At 38.0% G+C, this 13328-nt stretch overlaps 1 long non-coding RNA gene across 2 annotated transcripts; it reads left to right on the top strand.

Moving 5' to 3' along the window:
* The first annotated feature begins 343 nt into the window (after positions 1–343).
* LOC138886448 (uncharacterized) lies at positions 344–10626 on the top strand. 2 transcript variants are annotated; one of them, XR_011405178.1, is made up of 3 exons: positions 344–566; positions 7016–7079; positions 10258–10626. It is a non-coding gene; the product is annotated as an uncharacterized lncRNA (long non-coding RNA). The 2 variants fall into 2 exon arrangements; XR_011405177.1 differs by having other exon boundaries at positions 358–566; positions 7016–10626.
* Positions 10627–13328: the final 2702 nt, after the last annotated feature.

The following is a 13328-nucleotide window of genomic DNA, read 5'->3' as shown; positions in this document are numbered from 1 at the left end:
CAATAATGTTAGCGTACCAATGAGAAAAATAAGAAGGTAAAGAAGATGTGACAGGAAGAAATGCTAGTTGTGCTAAAAGACAAAATTGACAAGTGACATAAAGTAGAGAAGATGTGACAAGAGGTAATGTTAGTTGTGCTAAAAGACAAGTTAAAATTTTGAGTGGAAGAAAAAGTTACAAACACGGAAGGAATCTCCAACCAAGCCATGTGAAGATGGGGCCCAATGAAGTACCCTGCAAGGCTGGACAAGATAGATTTCGGAAGAGTTTGGAATCCATTTTTCAAATCCGTTCCAAAATTTAGCTATAAAAGGAGAAGAAAGCAGAAGAAAAATAAGATACAAGAAGAAGAAAAACACTCTGAAGAAAACCCATCCAACCAACCTTTTCATCATCAACCCCCTTCCAAAACACTTTGTAAAATATTTCCTTATGAATACTTTAGTAGTTCCTCCTCTAAGCTTGTAAAATAAGTCCTTATGCTTATGTGTGATCGTTTTTAATTCCCAAAGCTCAGTAGACTTTTTCGGGTTTCCCGAAAGGAAAATCTCTCTCCTATAAGCATGTAAGTTACTCATCTTTATCTAAATTATGTTTCTGCTAGATATTACCCCTGTTTATTTTAAAATCTTTTGTTATTCTGTATAGTTTTATGTATCATGTTCATATGATCGATTATTAGATATCACTCTTAGTATATGGTTAACTTCCCAATTTCTTAACAATTATGATGCATTAATCTGTAAATTCCTAGGAGAAACTGGTTAAGTAAAACCCAAAAATAATTAAGAAGGGTATAAGTGGTTAACCATGGCCGGGGTGAGGTTAAAGAAATAAGAGTTAAGAAAAATGTTAAAATCTTTAAAAGATTGGGAAGAAGAGATGAACAGAGTGAAAAAGGAAAAAAAGAAAGAAAAAAGAGTAGTAAAGGGGTAATCTCAGTTCATAATCTAGATAATATGGTAACTATACAAGTCTATAGAATAAGAGAGAGAGAGAGAGAGAGAGAGAGAGAGAGAGAGAGAGAGAGAGAGAGAGAGAGAGTACAGAGTAGGATTTTCACAACATAAGAGTTTAATCGCAAAAAATAATTTTATTGATATCCAATAATCGTAATAACTATACAAATCCAGAAAGCTTTGCTAGGAGCCTTACTCAAAGTTTGGAAGAATTTATATTAGACATAGAAATCGAATTTTATTCGATAGTAGATTTGGTCGTACATTTTATATATCTACAATACAATAGTAGTATCTGTTCAGATATATATAGAAAACAACTCCATTTGATATTGTTAATATTATCATACCATCAATCATATCATCTAAACCATCTAAGAAGACAATTTTAATTTTTAACCCTAACTTTTTAGACGATTTTAACTCTATACCCCCTCTTATATTATATTATATATATATATATATATATATATATATATATATATATATATATATATATATATATATATAATCAAACATTGATTGTTGATCTCTGTAGGTTCAGATGATATCCAATTATCTTTACTTCGACTAACAAGTCACCATCCGATGATCTATAAGTTGATATTTGCAAAAACTTATATTTTATTCTTTCACATGTAATTACTTACTCAAAGTATTTTAATGATATTGATACTCCACTATTTTATAAAATCATGTACTACATGACTTGACAAACACGTGCAACACATGTGTCGAGAAACTAGTATAATAACAAAATGAAAAAGGAACTACAAAATGAAAAAGGAACTGAATTGCTGTGCTATGTGGGTCCATCTTGGGGGGAGGGGGAGGGGGAGGGAGGGGGATATATCATCTATATAATGGATAGAATATGTTAAGATTCGTTATAAATGGTTAGGTTAATTGTGTCAAACATTCTCAATGATTGTGTCTTAATAAGAAATTATCATTAATCAGAATACTTATTTTCTTTAGGAGACTTTTCAATTATCAGTAACTTTCCTTATTTAATAAATTAGTAAATTTGTCCGCGCTTCCCGCGGGTTTAAAAAATATCTATGAATTTGTTAACTGGTAATATAAATTTGTAGATATAAAGAAAGAAGAAACATGAAAATATTTATGTTTCCTTCTTATCTATAAAAATCATGTCTAACCTAATCATCCTATCCTTTTTTCCTACAATGATAGGATTCTATATCTTGTAAAATTTAATTATCACAATCACTCATCTGTAATGATATGCTAACTCAAAACTAAAATCATATTCCATTTTTTTTGCAAATTTAATACCTTAAGCATATCAACATTATTTAGCTCATATTAGGTACCAAAAAAGCAAAACAGACTACCAAATGCATAAGAAAGTAGAAACTATATATGGTTATAGTGATTAGGAGGTTTTACAAAGAATTCCAAAGCAAATATCTATGGTAATTACTCATAGACAAACACTTTAAAAATTTCTCATGATTTTGACCCATAAATAAAACAACTTTGAAAAGCTCACAGAAAAAGCTAAAGAACTCACAGAAAAAATTATATGCACTCAATATCCCAACTCTCAAGTATAACATTCTTTATTGTAGATTATGGAAATAATTATCCCAAGCATGATGAATAAATAGGAGTATAACTATATAAGTTTCTATTTATAATACGGAAGCAACAAAAACACCTGAAACACCTTTAAAGTAAATTTAAAAGACAGTAAACAAAATAATCCCAACCATAATTAACAAATAGTACAAATTTCTACGTATAATACAGAAGCAACAAAACTACCGTTACAGTATAATTTTAAAAGTGTTATCAAACAATAATGCTCAATTGAAAAGAAAAACTTCTAATATTATAGTAAATTACAATAAAATATATATTTTTTCAGTAAAATAAACCAAATAAACTAAAAATACCATCAGCAAAATAAAGGGAAGAATAGTTTTTTGGTATTTTTTCCTTCAAATAGATAATCTACAAAAGGAACATGCAAACTCCTAATAATAAAAATTGGAAAGCTTAAAAAAGAATACTTCAAATGCACAACAAAAAAGCCTGTATCTCTCCCTCGATCAAATTAAAGAGCTTGCGATTTTAGAATAGACACAAAATCTATATGTACTTGTTTCTAATTATTATCAACGAAGTTCTAGAGTTATTATGAATATTTATATATAAGTGGATCTTTAGCTTTTGTTATATTTTTATTCTTCATCATAAAACACAATATTTTGATTCCGAAGAATCTCTCTTCACGTGACACTCTCCTCTCATTCTTGCAAATACAATCCATTTGTATGCAACCCAAATGATATTCCTATAAACACATTGAATATTTCCCTCAAGTTTAACATGAACTCACTGCACATCAATATACTGAAATTCTGAGGTCGAGATACTTCTACCCCTAGTTATACCTCACATGAAAGAAAGAACTCAAAGAAAAATACTTGAAACCTCTACCTGTAAATTTCTTGCCATTCACATTTGTTTGCCCACCATATTGATGACTGCAAATGATTCTATACACTACGACTATCACTAAAAGCCCAAGGAAATCATCAAAAATAAAAGATATCCATAATAATGATAATAGACATTCTAATTAACTAAATGTAATGACCCGAAAGGTCATCTCTTGTTTTAGAGGTAAAAATTACGTTCTGAGGCCTTAAAACCTATTTTTGCCTCATCTCGTATTGCGTGCGCAGTCCGGGCGCATTTTCGAAAAGCTTTTATGTGAAATTTTAAAAGAATAATGAATTTGGCCTTTAAAATTGGTTAAAGTTGACTTTGGTCAACATTCTTGGAAAACGGACCCGGACCCGTGATTTGACAATCTCATAGGGTTCGTAGTAAAATGTTGGACTTGGGCGTATGCCCGGAATCGAATTCCGAGGTCCCAAGCCTGAGAAAAGAATTTTTAAAGAAAATTTATTTGCTGGAAAATATAAAGACTTTTAGAAGTGAATTGATGCATTCTCTTGATGGTATCGGGCCCGTATCTTGGTTTCGGAACCCGATACAAGTTTCAAATAATTAAATTGAATATGTGTAATTTGGTAAGAATCGGAAGTGGTTTGGTATAAAACGGACCTATAGTTGAGAAAATGGAAATTTAAATGTTCTTGGATAATTTCATGAATTTGAGGTTTAATTCATAGATAGTGATGTTATTTTGATGATTTGATCGCACGAGCAAGTCCATATGATATTTTTAGACTTGCGTGCATGATTGGTTTGGAGTCCCGAGGGATCGGATGAGTTTTGGATAGGCCACATAGTAAATTTAGACTTAGAGAAATAGTTGTTGCAGGTTCAGTGAAGTTGCAAGTCTCTGAACTGAGCTTCGTGGTCCGCGGTGAATCTTCGCGACCGCGCTGGGGTCTTCGCTGTCGCGTGTAACGACCCAACCGGTTGTTTTGAGCTTTTACACTTCGCTCGCCAGTTCACGGGCATGACTAGCCACGTGTGATGTATTATGACTTATGTAAATCGTCGGTTTTGGTTTTCAGGGTAATCAGAATGAATTTGGAAGGATAGTTCTCAGTTTGAAGCTTAAAATTTGAAAGGGTTGACCAAGTTTTGACTTATTAGTATATAATCTCGAATTTGAAATTTTATGAATTGGTTAGCTCCGTTAGATTATTTGGGACTTAGGAGCATGATCGAAATGTGTTTTGGAGGTCCGGGGTAGAGTTAGGCTTGAATTGGCAAAATTGGAATTTTGTCGATTTTCGGTTGATAGGTGAGATTTTGATGTAGGGATCGGAATGGAATTCCAGAAGTTGGAGTAGGTTCGTCATATCATTTGTGATGTGTGTGCAAAATTTCAGGTCATTCGGACGAGGTTTGATAGACTTTTTGATCAAAAGCGGAATTCAGAAGTTTTTGGAACCTTAGGCTTGAATCCGATGTTATTTGGTTGATTTGATGTTGTTTGAGATGTTGTGAAGATTGGCATAAGTTTGGATAGTGGTATATGACTTGTTCGTGCTTTTGGTTGAGGTCCCGGGGGCCTCGGGGTGATTTCGGGTGATTTTGAGTTGGGTTTGGCAGTTGAAGTTTTCTGTTGCTGTCATAACCGCACCTGCGACTAGGGGACTGCAGGTGCGGACTCGCAGAAGCGGATTTTGGAGCCGCAGAAATGTCCAGGAGAGGGACAGGCTGGCACCGCAGGAGCGAGGTCCTGGTCGTACCTACGATTGTGCTGGTGCGGATTTCTTTACGCAGATGCGGCCTTGGAGTTTTAAGTGAATCTCGCAGGTGTGCACCTAGGACCGCAGGTGCGATATTTTGTACCGCAGAAGTGGTTTAGCTGGGGCAGAACATATATATTTGGTCCTTCGCGATTTTGAGTGGGTTTTCACCATATTTCATTCGGGAGAAAGCTTTGGATAGCGATTCGAAGAGGGAATTCAAGGGGATTTCGTAGAGGTAAGGTATTTGGACCCTAAACTTGTTTCTATGGTATTATTTCACTGATTAAGCTTCAAATTTATAGAAATTTGTGGTTAAATATTGAAGAACTAGGGCTTGAAATTGGAGATCTTCGATTAGGGATTTGAGGGGCCATTTGTGGTTGGATTTTCGTATATTTGATATGTAGGAACTCGTGAGAGGATAAGGATTCTATTGATGTGATTTTTATCGTATTCCGAGATGTGGGCCCGGTGTCGGGTTTGGTCAATTTCGGGATTTTTGGTGTAAATTAGATATTTTCGAGTGGGCTTTGTGCCCTTAGCATATTTTGATAGCATGAATCTGCTTTTGTCTTGATTTGGAGAATTTAGAGGCCGAGTTGAGAGGAAAAGGCATCGCGGGTTAGAGTTTGGACCGGATTGAGGTAAGTAATGATTGTAAATGTTTGTCGTGAGGATATGAAACCCCGAATTTCACATTGTTCTGCTACTTTGAGGTGACACACACGCTAGATGACGAGTGTGGGGTCGTACACCATAGGGGATTATGACTTAGTTCGTCCCGTATGACTGTTAAGTCGCGTATTTGATTGAAAACTATTTGATATCATTGTGTTTTGGAAACTATTACCCCATTTTTGGATGAATGCCATATTTGGGCTTCGTGCCAACTGTTTTGGACCCTTAGGGGATTTTTACTACTATTCCTCACTATTTTAACTTCATATTTGTACTCAGTCAGGCTGTATTCTACAGTTTTCATAACTCAGCCATATTTTCTCCGTTTTGATATTTTAAATGATATTTTCGGCTGAGCATCATGTTTACTGTTGCCCTAGTAGCTAGAGAGATTGTTGACTGAGTGTGGCTGAGGGCCTGTGTTGCGAGGATACTGTGGGATCGGGTTGTGCGTCGTAGCAGTATTGTACTGATTCATGATTATAAGGCCGAGGTCCTGAGTTGTTATGCCACAAGGTGGCTTGATATGAGGCCGAGAGCCTGTTTGATTATGCCACTAGATGGCTTGTTATTGCGCTTGGGCCGTAAGGGGCTCCCGGAGTTTGTACACCCCTAGTGAGCGCGGGTACCTTGAGTGAGTGATATATTGATTATGCCATGAGATGGCTTGATATTGCGCTTGCGCTGTAAGGAACCTCTCCCAGAGTCTGTATACCCCCAGTGAGCGTGGGTACCCAGTGTGAGTGACATGTTGTAGCCCAAGGGGCTGTTGTTGTTTCATATTGAAGCCTGATGGGCTGTTTTTGATCCATGTTTGCCCGAGGGGCAGTTCTTGATTCATGTTATGCCCGAGGGGCTGATTACGAGTGAGATGTGAGATAGCCCGAGGGGCTAGTTCTGTTGGTATTTTTCCCGAGGGGCTGATTGATGTTTTCTATCTTTTCTCCCTATTTTTATTCACTCGTTGAACTGCTAAAAGATGTTTCAAAAAGGTTTTACTGAAACTGAGCTTGATTTATGAAGTGAATGATTTATGTATTGTTTTGGAAATGTACTGTATTTGTTGTAGCGTTATGATGTGGCTTACATGTTTTCTTATTGCTCAGCTTTCATTTACTTTTATTACTTACTGAGTTGGCGTACTCACATTACTCCCTACACCTTGTGTGTAGATTCAGGTGTTTCTTCGGTAGCGGGTGTTGATTGCTCAGTGGCAGAGTCATCGGAGTTAGCAAGGTAGCTGCCCAACGTTCATAGCCCTTCTCTTCTCCCTTTTGTCTTCCTTAGATTGTTTCAGTATATTTTCAGACTCTTTATTATATTCAAACTTTAGTAGATACTCGTGACACCCCGATATCGGGCTTGTGTATTTATTCGTACTATTCATTTAGACCCACATTATGAGTTATCTGATTAATTAAAGGCTTAAAAGTGATCGTTATTGATAAAATGGTTAATTCGGGGGTTGTGTTGGCTATCCTAGTTTCACGATAGGCACCATCACGACCGGGTCGGTTTTAGGGTCGTGACAAGTTAGTATCAGAGCCTAGGTTACATAGGTCTCACGAGTCATGAGCAGGTTTAGTAGAGTCTCGCGGATCGGTACAGAGACATATGTACATATCCTCAGGAGGCTGCAGAACCTTTAAGAAAACTTCACATTCTTGAATTCTTATCGTGCGTCCTTGATTCAGCTTGAAATATAACTCCTTGAATTCCTTCCACGCGTTCGTGTGCGCGCATGAGCGCTCAGTAGCAGATGTGCATTTGTGGCTTGTGATTCCTTGATCGAGGGGCGGGATATGATTTCTGTGTGTTGATGTTGGGCCAGTCTGGAGGACTTGAGGTCGGGCCTTGCCTGTAGCTTGAGCCCTGAGCTGTTGATTGTGTGAATGCGTATTTATGGATTTGTATGTTCGATAGTGTCCCGATTAAGGGAAGTGATGACTGGATAGCTATGTGATGAGTATGATGTGACTACGAGATGTGTTCATATGATTTGATCGAGACAAGAAGGGTCTGCTTGGGGGTAGTAAGAATGTGATGACCCAAAAGGTCATCACTTATTTTAGAAATAAATTCTATGTTCCGAGGCCTTAAAACCTCCTTTTTACCTCACCTCGATTTGTGTGTGTGGCTGTGAAAATATGAGAAATAGAAATTTCTAGATTTAAAATTTTGATTTTGGTTGACTTTGGTCAACATTTTAAGCAAACAGACCCGGATTTGTGTTCCGACTATCCCGGGAGGTCCGCAATAAAATATGGGACTTAGAAGTATGCCCGGAAATGAATTCCGAGGTCCCAAGCCTTAGAAATCAATTTTTGAAAGGAATTGTTTTGCTGAATTATTTATGAAATAAAGAAAAGAAATTATGTTTGAAACCATTGGTATCGGGACCGTATTTTGGTACCGGAGCCCGATACAAACTTGTTAAAGTATTTAAATTATAACTGTGAAATTTGGTGAAAAATGGAGTTTATTTGACATGATTTGGACATCCGGTTGAAGAGTTATGAACTTTAAAGTGTTCTTGATGAGAATGATGAGTTTGAGGTTTAATTCATAGTTTTACACGTTATTTTCAAGATTTGGTTGCACGAGCAAGTCCGTATGATATTTTTAGGTTGGTATGCATGTTTGGTTGGGAGCCCCGAGGGCTCGGGTGAGTTTTGAATAGGCCACGGTGTGAAATTTAACTTAGGATGTTGCAGGTTTTTAGCTGGTATGTTGCAGGTCTGCAGGCTTCATATTTGCGAAGCCTAGCTCGCAAATGCGAGTAGACCATCGCAAATGCGATCACTTCTTCGCAAATGCTAAGAGGCCCAGAAATTCCCCTCGTCGCAATTGCGAAAATCCCATCGCAAAAGCATCTTCGCAAATGCGATCATTAGTCACAAATGCGACGATAGCAGACGTATGAAGGGTTCGCAATTGCGATATCTGCACCTGTACAAATTATAACTTAGCTGAAAATCTCTCATTTTTCAAACCCTTTTAAAACCAAAATACTCTTGGGCGATTTTCCAAAGACAAGTACTCTTCCAAATTGATTGTAAGTCATTTCTAACTTATTTTTATCAATCTTTAACATCTTTTCTTATGATTTCAACTCAAAATCAAGGGTTTTCATAGGGGAAATTGGGTGTTTGGGTAGAACCTAGGTTTTTCAAATTTTGGGGATTTGGACCTCGATTTGAGGTCCGATTTCAAAACAAATTATATATTTGGGTTCGTGGGGGAATGGGTAATCGGGGTTTGGTTCAAACCTCGGGTTTTGACCATGTAGGCACGGGGGCAATTTTTGACTTTTTGGGAAAAACTTTAGAAAACCTATTTTCATGCATTGGAATTGATTCATTTAGCACTTATTGATATAGATAAGTAACTTGTGGCAAGATACGAGCGAATTGGTGGTAGAATCAAGAGGTAAAGCAATAGTTGAGACTTGAATTGTGTTCGTGGCATCGAGGTAAGTGTTTGGTCTAACCTTAGCTTGAGGGATTAGGAGTTGTGTCCTATTTGCTATGTGTTATTTGTTGAGTACTACGTATAGGCATGGTGACGAGTATCTATACGTTTGTGTCAATCATGCCCGTGAGTCTTATATTATGATTATTATGACTCCGTTTGTGTTGTTCATGCCTTTTTTTGATGATGTCTATTATTGAGTAAAGTTTATGGAAGTAATGGTGGTATTTGAGTATTGAAGAGCGTTGGCTCAAGTTGTATATGAATTGTGGAAGTATAATTGGCAATTTAATCTTATAGAGCATTGGCTCATATTGCGAAGTGAGTTGTGAAGTAAGTGTGAAAAAGAGAAGAAGATTATTATATTGTCTCCCTTGTCGGGATGTTGTTTTCAATGTTATCTCCCTTGTCAGGCTGTTGATGTTTTGATAGTGTTCCCTTGCCGGGATTTTATTGTTATTTCATTTATTTCCTTGCCCCTATTGCTTGTGATTGTTGTTTGGGTGAGGAAGAGTGTTAAAGCACGAATGGTGATGACGTGCATTATTTTGGTGAGAGAGTGTTAAAGCATGAAGGGTGATGTCGTGTATGATTTTGTGAGGAAGAGTGTAAAAGCACGAAGGGTGATGTCGTGCCGCACGATGTACAATTCTGTGCCGATTTATTGATTTTATGGTGAGGACGAGAGTAAAATCACGAAGAGTGATGCGGTGTAGTATATATTGATTCTTATGGTGAGGACGAGAGTAAAAGCACGAAGGGTGATACCGTGCACTCGTTTTGATTTCTGATTCTTGTTGATAATTGAGATATGGTGTTCCTCGTATTTACTTACTGTCTTTCTATTTTTAAATTGATGTTTCCCTGCAGCATGTTTCCCTCTCCCATTCCTAACTGTACATACCTGTTTTTGTTTTCTGCCGTATATAATTTAACTGCACAGGTTTATTTGGTAGTCTGGTCCTAGCCTCATTACTACTTTGCCGAGGTTAGGCTAGGCACTTACCAGCACATGGGGTCGGTTGTGATGATACTACACTCTGCACTGTGTGCAGATCCCGGCGCAACAACTTTTGGACCTTAGCTTAGGGTGGCTGCCTTCAGTCCATTCGGAGATCCAAAGTAGTCCTGCAGGCGTCCGTAGGCCCTGGCGTCTCCCTCTATCCTTTCTTTATGTTTCATTTATGTAATTTAGAAACAGTGTTGCATTTATTTTTTGGATCTTGTTTGTAGTATTCCTAGACCGTCTGTGAAGTTGTGACACCAGTTCTGGGTAGTCTTTGTTTAAGAAATCGTATTGGAATTATTTAAATGGTTGTTTCTTCCGCTTATTTAAATTTCATTGTTTATAACTGTTGATTCACAATTGTTAAAGGATTAAAATAGGATCTTTTCATGTTGCTTAGTTGGGGAGTGGAGTAGATTTCACGTTGTGTTATGAGTTCAGACGCATGAAGATTAAGTGATTGCGTGATGTTTATGACAGTGGAAAGGTATGGAGAGATGTTAGTTTGAGGCAAAACAGGTGGGTTATCTCCTGTGGAGTGTTCTGGAGTTGTGATCCTTATGTTATTCGTCAGAAGATCTCTTTTATCAGTGAAATATATGTGTTGCGATTTGAACTTGGGTCACTTAAGAGAGTGGATTTGGCTGTTACGAGGGTGAATGTGAGATTTGTAGAAGGTTTGAAGTACTAGATGGTCTGTGTTGTACGAGCTTATGAAGGATTGAGTTTAATCTCACTATGGTATTATGGCAGTAATAAAGTATATGCATTATGAATTATTGTGTGTTTTGACCTATGGCTTTGAGCCAAGTAGGGGAGTTTGCTATTGATTAGTCGATTGCACGGTTATGTGCTATGTTGGTTCCAGTTTGAGGCGTACTAGTGAATCAGTTATGGCTTACGGAGGTTGAGACCGAGGATGGCTCAAGTAAAGGAAATTTCAATAAGGGTTATGTTAGGCTTTATGGGTGTATGAGAATCACGGAATGACTTGAGTTGTTATTGGTAAAGGAAGTACGGAGCATAGAACAGGAAGTTTCTTAGTTGTATTGAGGTGAGGTTACATTCTGCGGTGTTGGAGTGCTAATGGAGCACAGGTCGTCCGGTTCGTTTGATCAGTCTAATTGTGGTATGAGTAGAGTGGATGACTCTCGAGAATGGTTCTAATGGATTCAAGATTTTACATGTAATGAGTGGAAATTTTCAAGTTGTATATTTGGCTAGAAACTGAGGTTTGCATTGGAGGGTGTCAAGACTCGTGGTATTTCTATATCATCATGGGATTCTGTATATAATATCATGAAGGTGGAGGTAATGGATTAGGGTTCACAGGTAGTCACTTTAGGGTAGGTATTTTGAATGTGGTGCGTTTGAGAATATTTAAGAGAGTATCCAACAGCCTATGAGCCTTAGACGGTATGGTTTTATGCTTGGGTTTCGTGTGGTGGGTCTAGGTTGAGAATTGTGATGTTATAGCGAAGAGAAGTATCAAGTTAAAGGTAAATCAGAAGGAACTGGGATATATGGGATAGCCTGGTAGTAGGCCGGATCGGCATAGTATGGATACGGCTAGTTCTTTGGGTGCTTACGATGTAATGAGTTTCTATAGGTGTTTCGCGGCAATGCTCTTGGGTTTTACTAGCCTGCGTAGCTTGATTGAGCTGGAAGAATTCAGTCTTGACGGTTTAGTTTTTGTGCAAATATAATTCGAAGGGTTCTTGATGGTTTCTACCACGTCTAGAGATGTATATTTTCTATGAGTGTGAGGAGCATGGGATGTATAGCGATTTTCTTCTAGATATGATCAATGGAAAGTTTTTGGATAGTTGAGACGTAGTTTCTTGTGGCTCGGAAGGTATATGAAGTTCTTATGGTTATCCTAGGAGGGTAAGTATATGAGGTATGTTGTGTAGGATTTAGATTGGCATGTGTAAGGTCATGGTTCAGTTTTGAAAGGAAGGTCACAAATTCTTAGGTAGCATGGACAGTTCAGATGATTAGGGAAATGATATTACTAATTGGTGTGGCATGATGAGGGTATACATTTTGAAAGGGTGATGTATTCGAATTGAGGATACTTCATTAGTATTGCGACACTCTCTTGTTGGATCGAGTGCTGATATTCGAGTTTGCTTGGTGGCACGGCAGAATTATAGGAGTACCTCTCGTGGATGATTGGGTATTAGAGATGTGTGGTATATTCGAACGGCGGAATTGGGATCAGATATGGTGATTCGCGTGCTGTATGGATTTAGAGACTGGGAGTTCTCATAAATAGGTTAGGTCGTGGTTGTGGGCCGCGTATATCGGTCTTATATGGTAACTATTGGAGGTTTGGAGACCCCAATGGATCCTTTGTTTCTTGGTATGTTAGATTTTGGATATGACATTGGGTATAGACTGGTTGTCTTAGTGTTGTGTTAATCTGGGCTGTTGCGCTAGGGCAACGACATTGGCTATATCGGGAATGACATGGATTGGGTGGCGAGGTTCGACGGATTATGTTTTCAGTAGGGTGGTTTCATTTTTGAAGACCCAACGAATGGCTGGGAAGGGTTATTTTTCTTATTTGGCCTTCGTGATGGATGTCAGTGCAGAGACTCCTACCGTTGATTCAGTTCTGGTGATGAGGGATTTTTCCGGATGTGTTTCCTGCTGCCGAGCATGTCGCTGGACAAGGCTGTTGATTTTGGTATTGACTTGGTGTCGGGCACCATATCGTATGGCACCGGCAGAGTTAAAGAAGTTGAAGTAGCAGCTTCAGGAACTCCTTGATAAGGGGTTCATTGGTAGGCCAATATGGATGTGTTCTCTACATCGAGTTGGCTTGGTTGACTCCGAGTTGTATTGTTGAAGGATGTGTTGGTTCAATTGTTATTAAGCTTACTAGTGATCTGGGGAGATCTATGAGTTACCTTTCCGTGTTGCGAGGCATTAGGATTTGTTGGTTATATGCACATGTGGTGCGGTTATATTGGGGCCTCTTCGTGGAATTCGAGCAGGAAGAG

Source organism: Nicotiana sylvestris, chromosome 2, assembly GCF_000393655.2.
Source record: "Nicotiana sylvestris chromosome 2, ASM39365v2, whole genome shotgun sequence".
Taxonomy (NCBI): domain Eukaryota; kingdom Viridiplantae; phylum Streptophyta; class Magnoliopsida; order Solanales; family Solanaceae; genus Nicotiana; species Nicotiana sylvestris.
The sequence above is the reverse complement of the archived record's forward strand: the minus strand, read 5'-3'. Positions and strand labels throughout refer to the sequence as shown.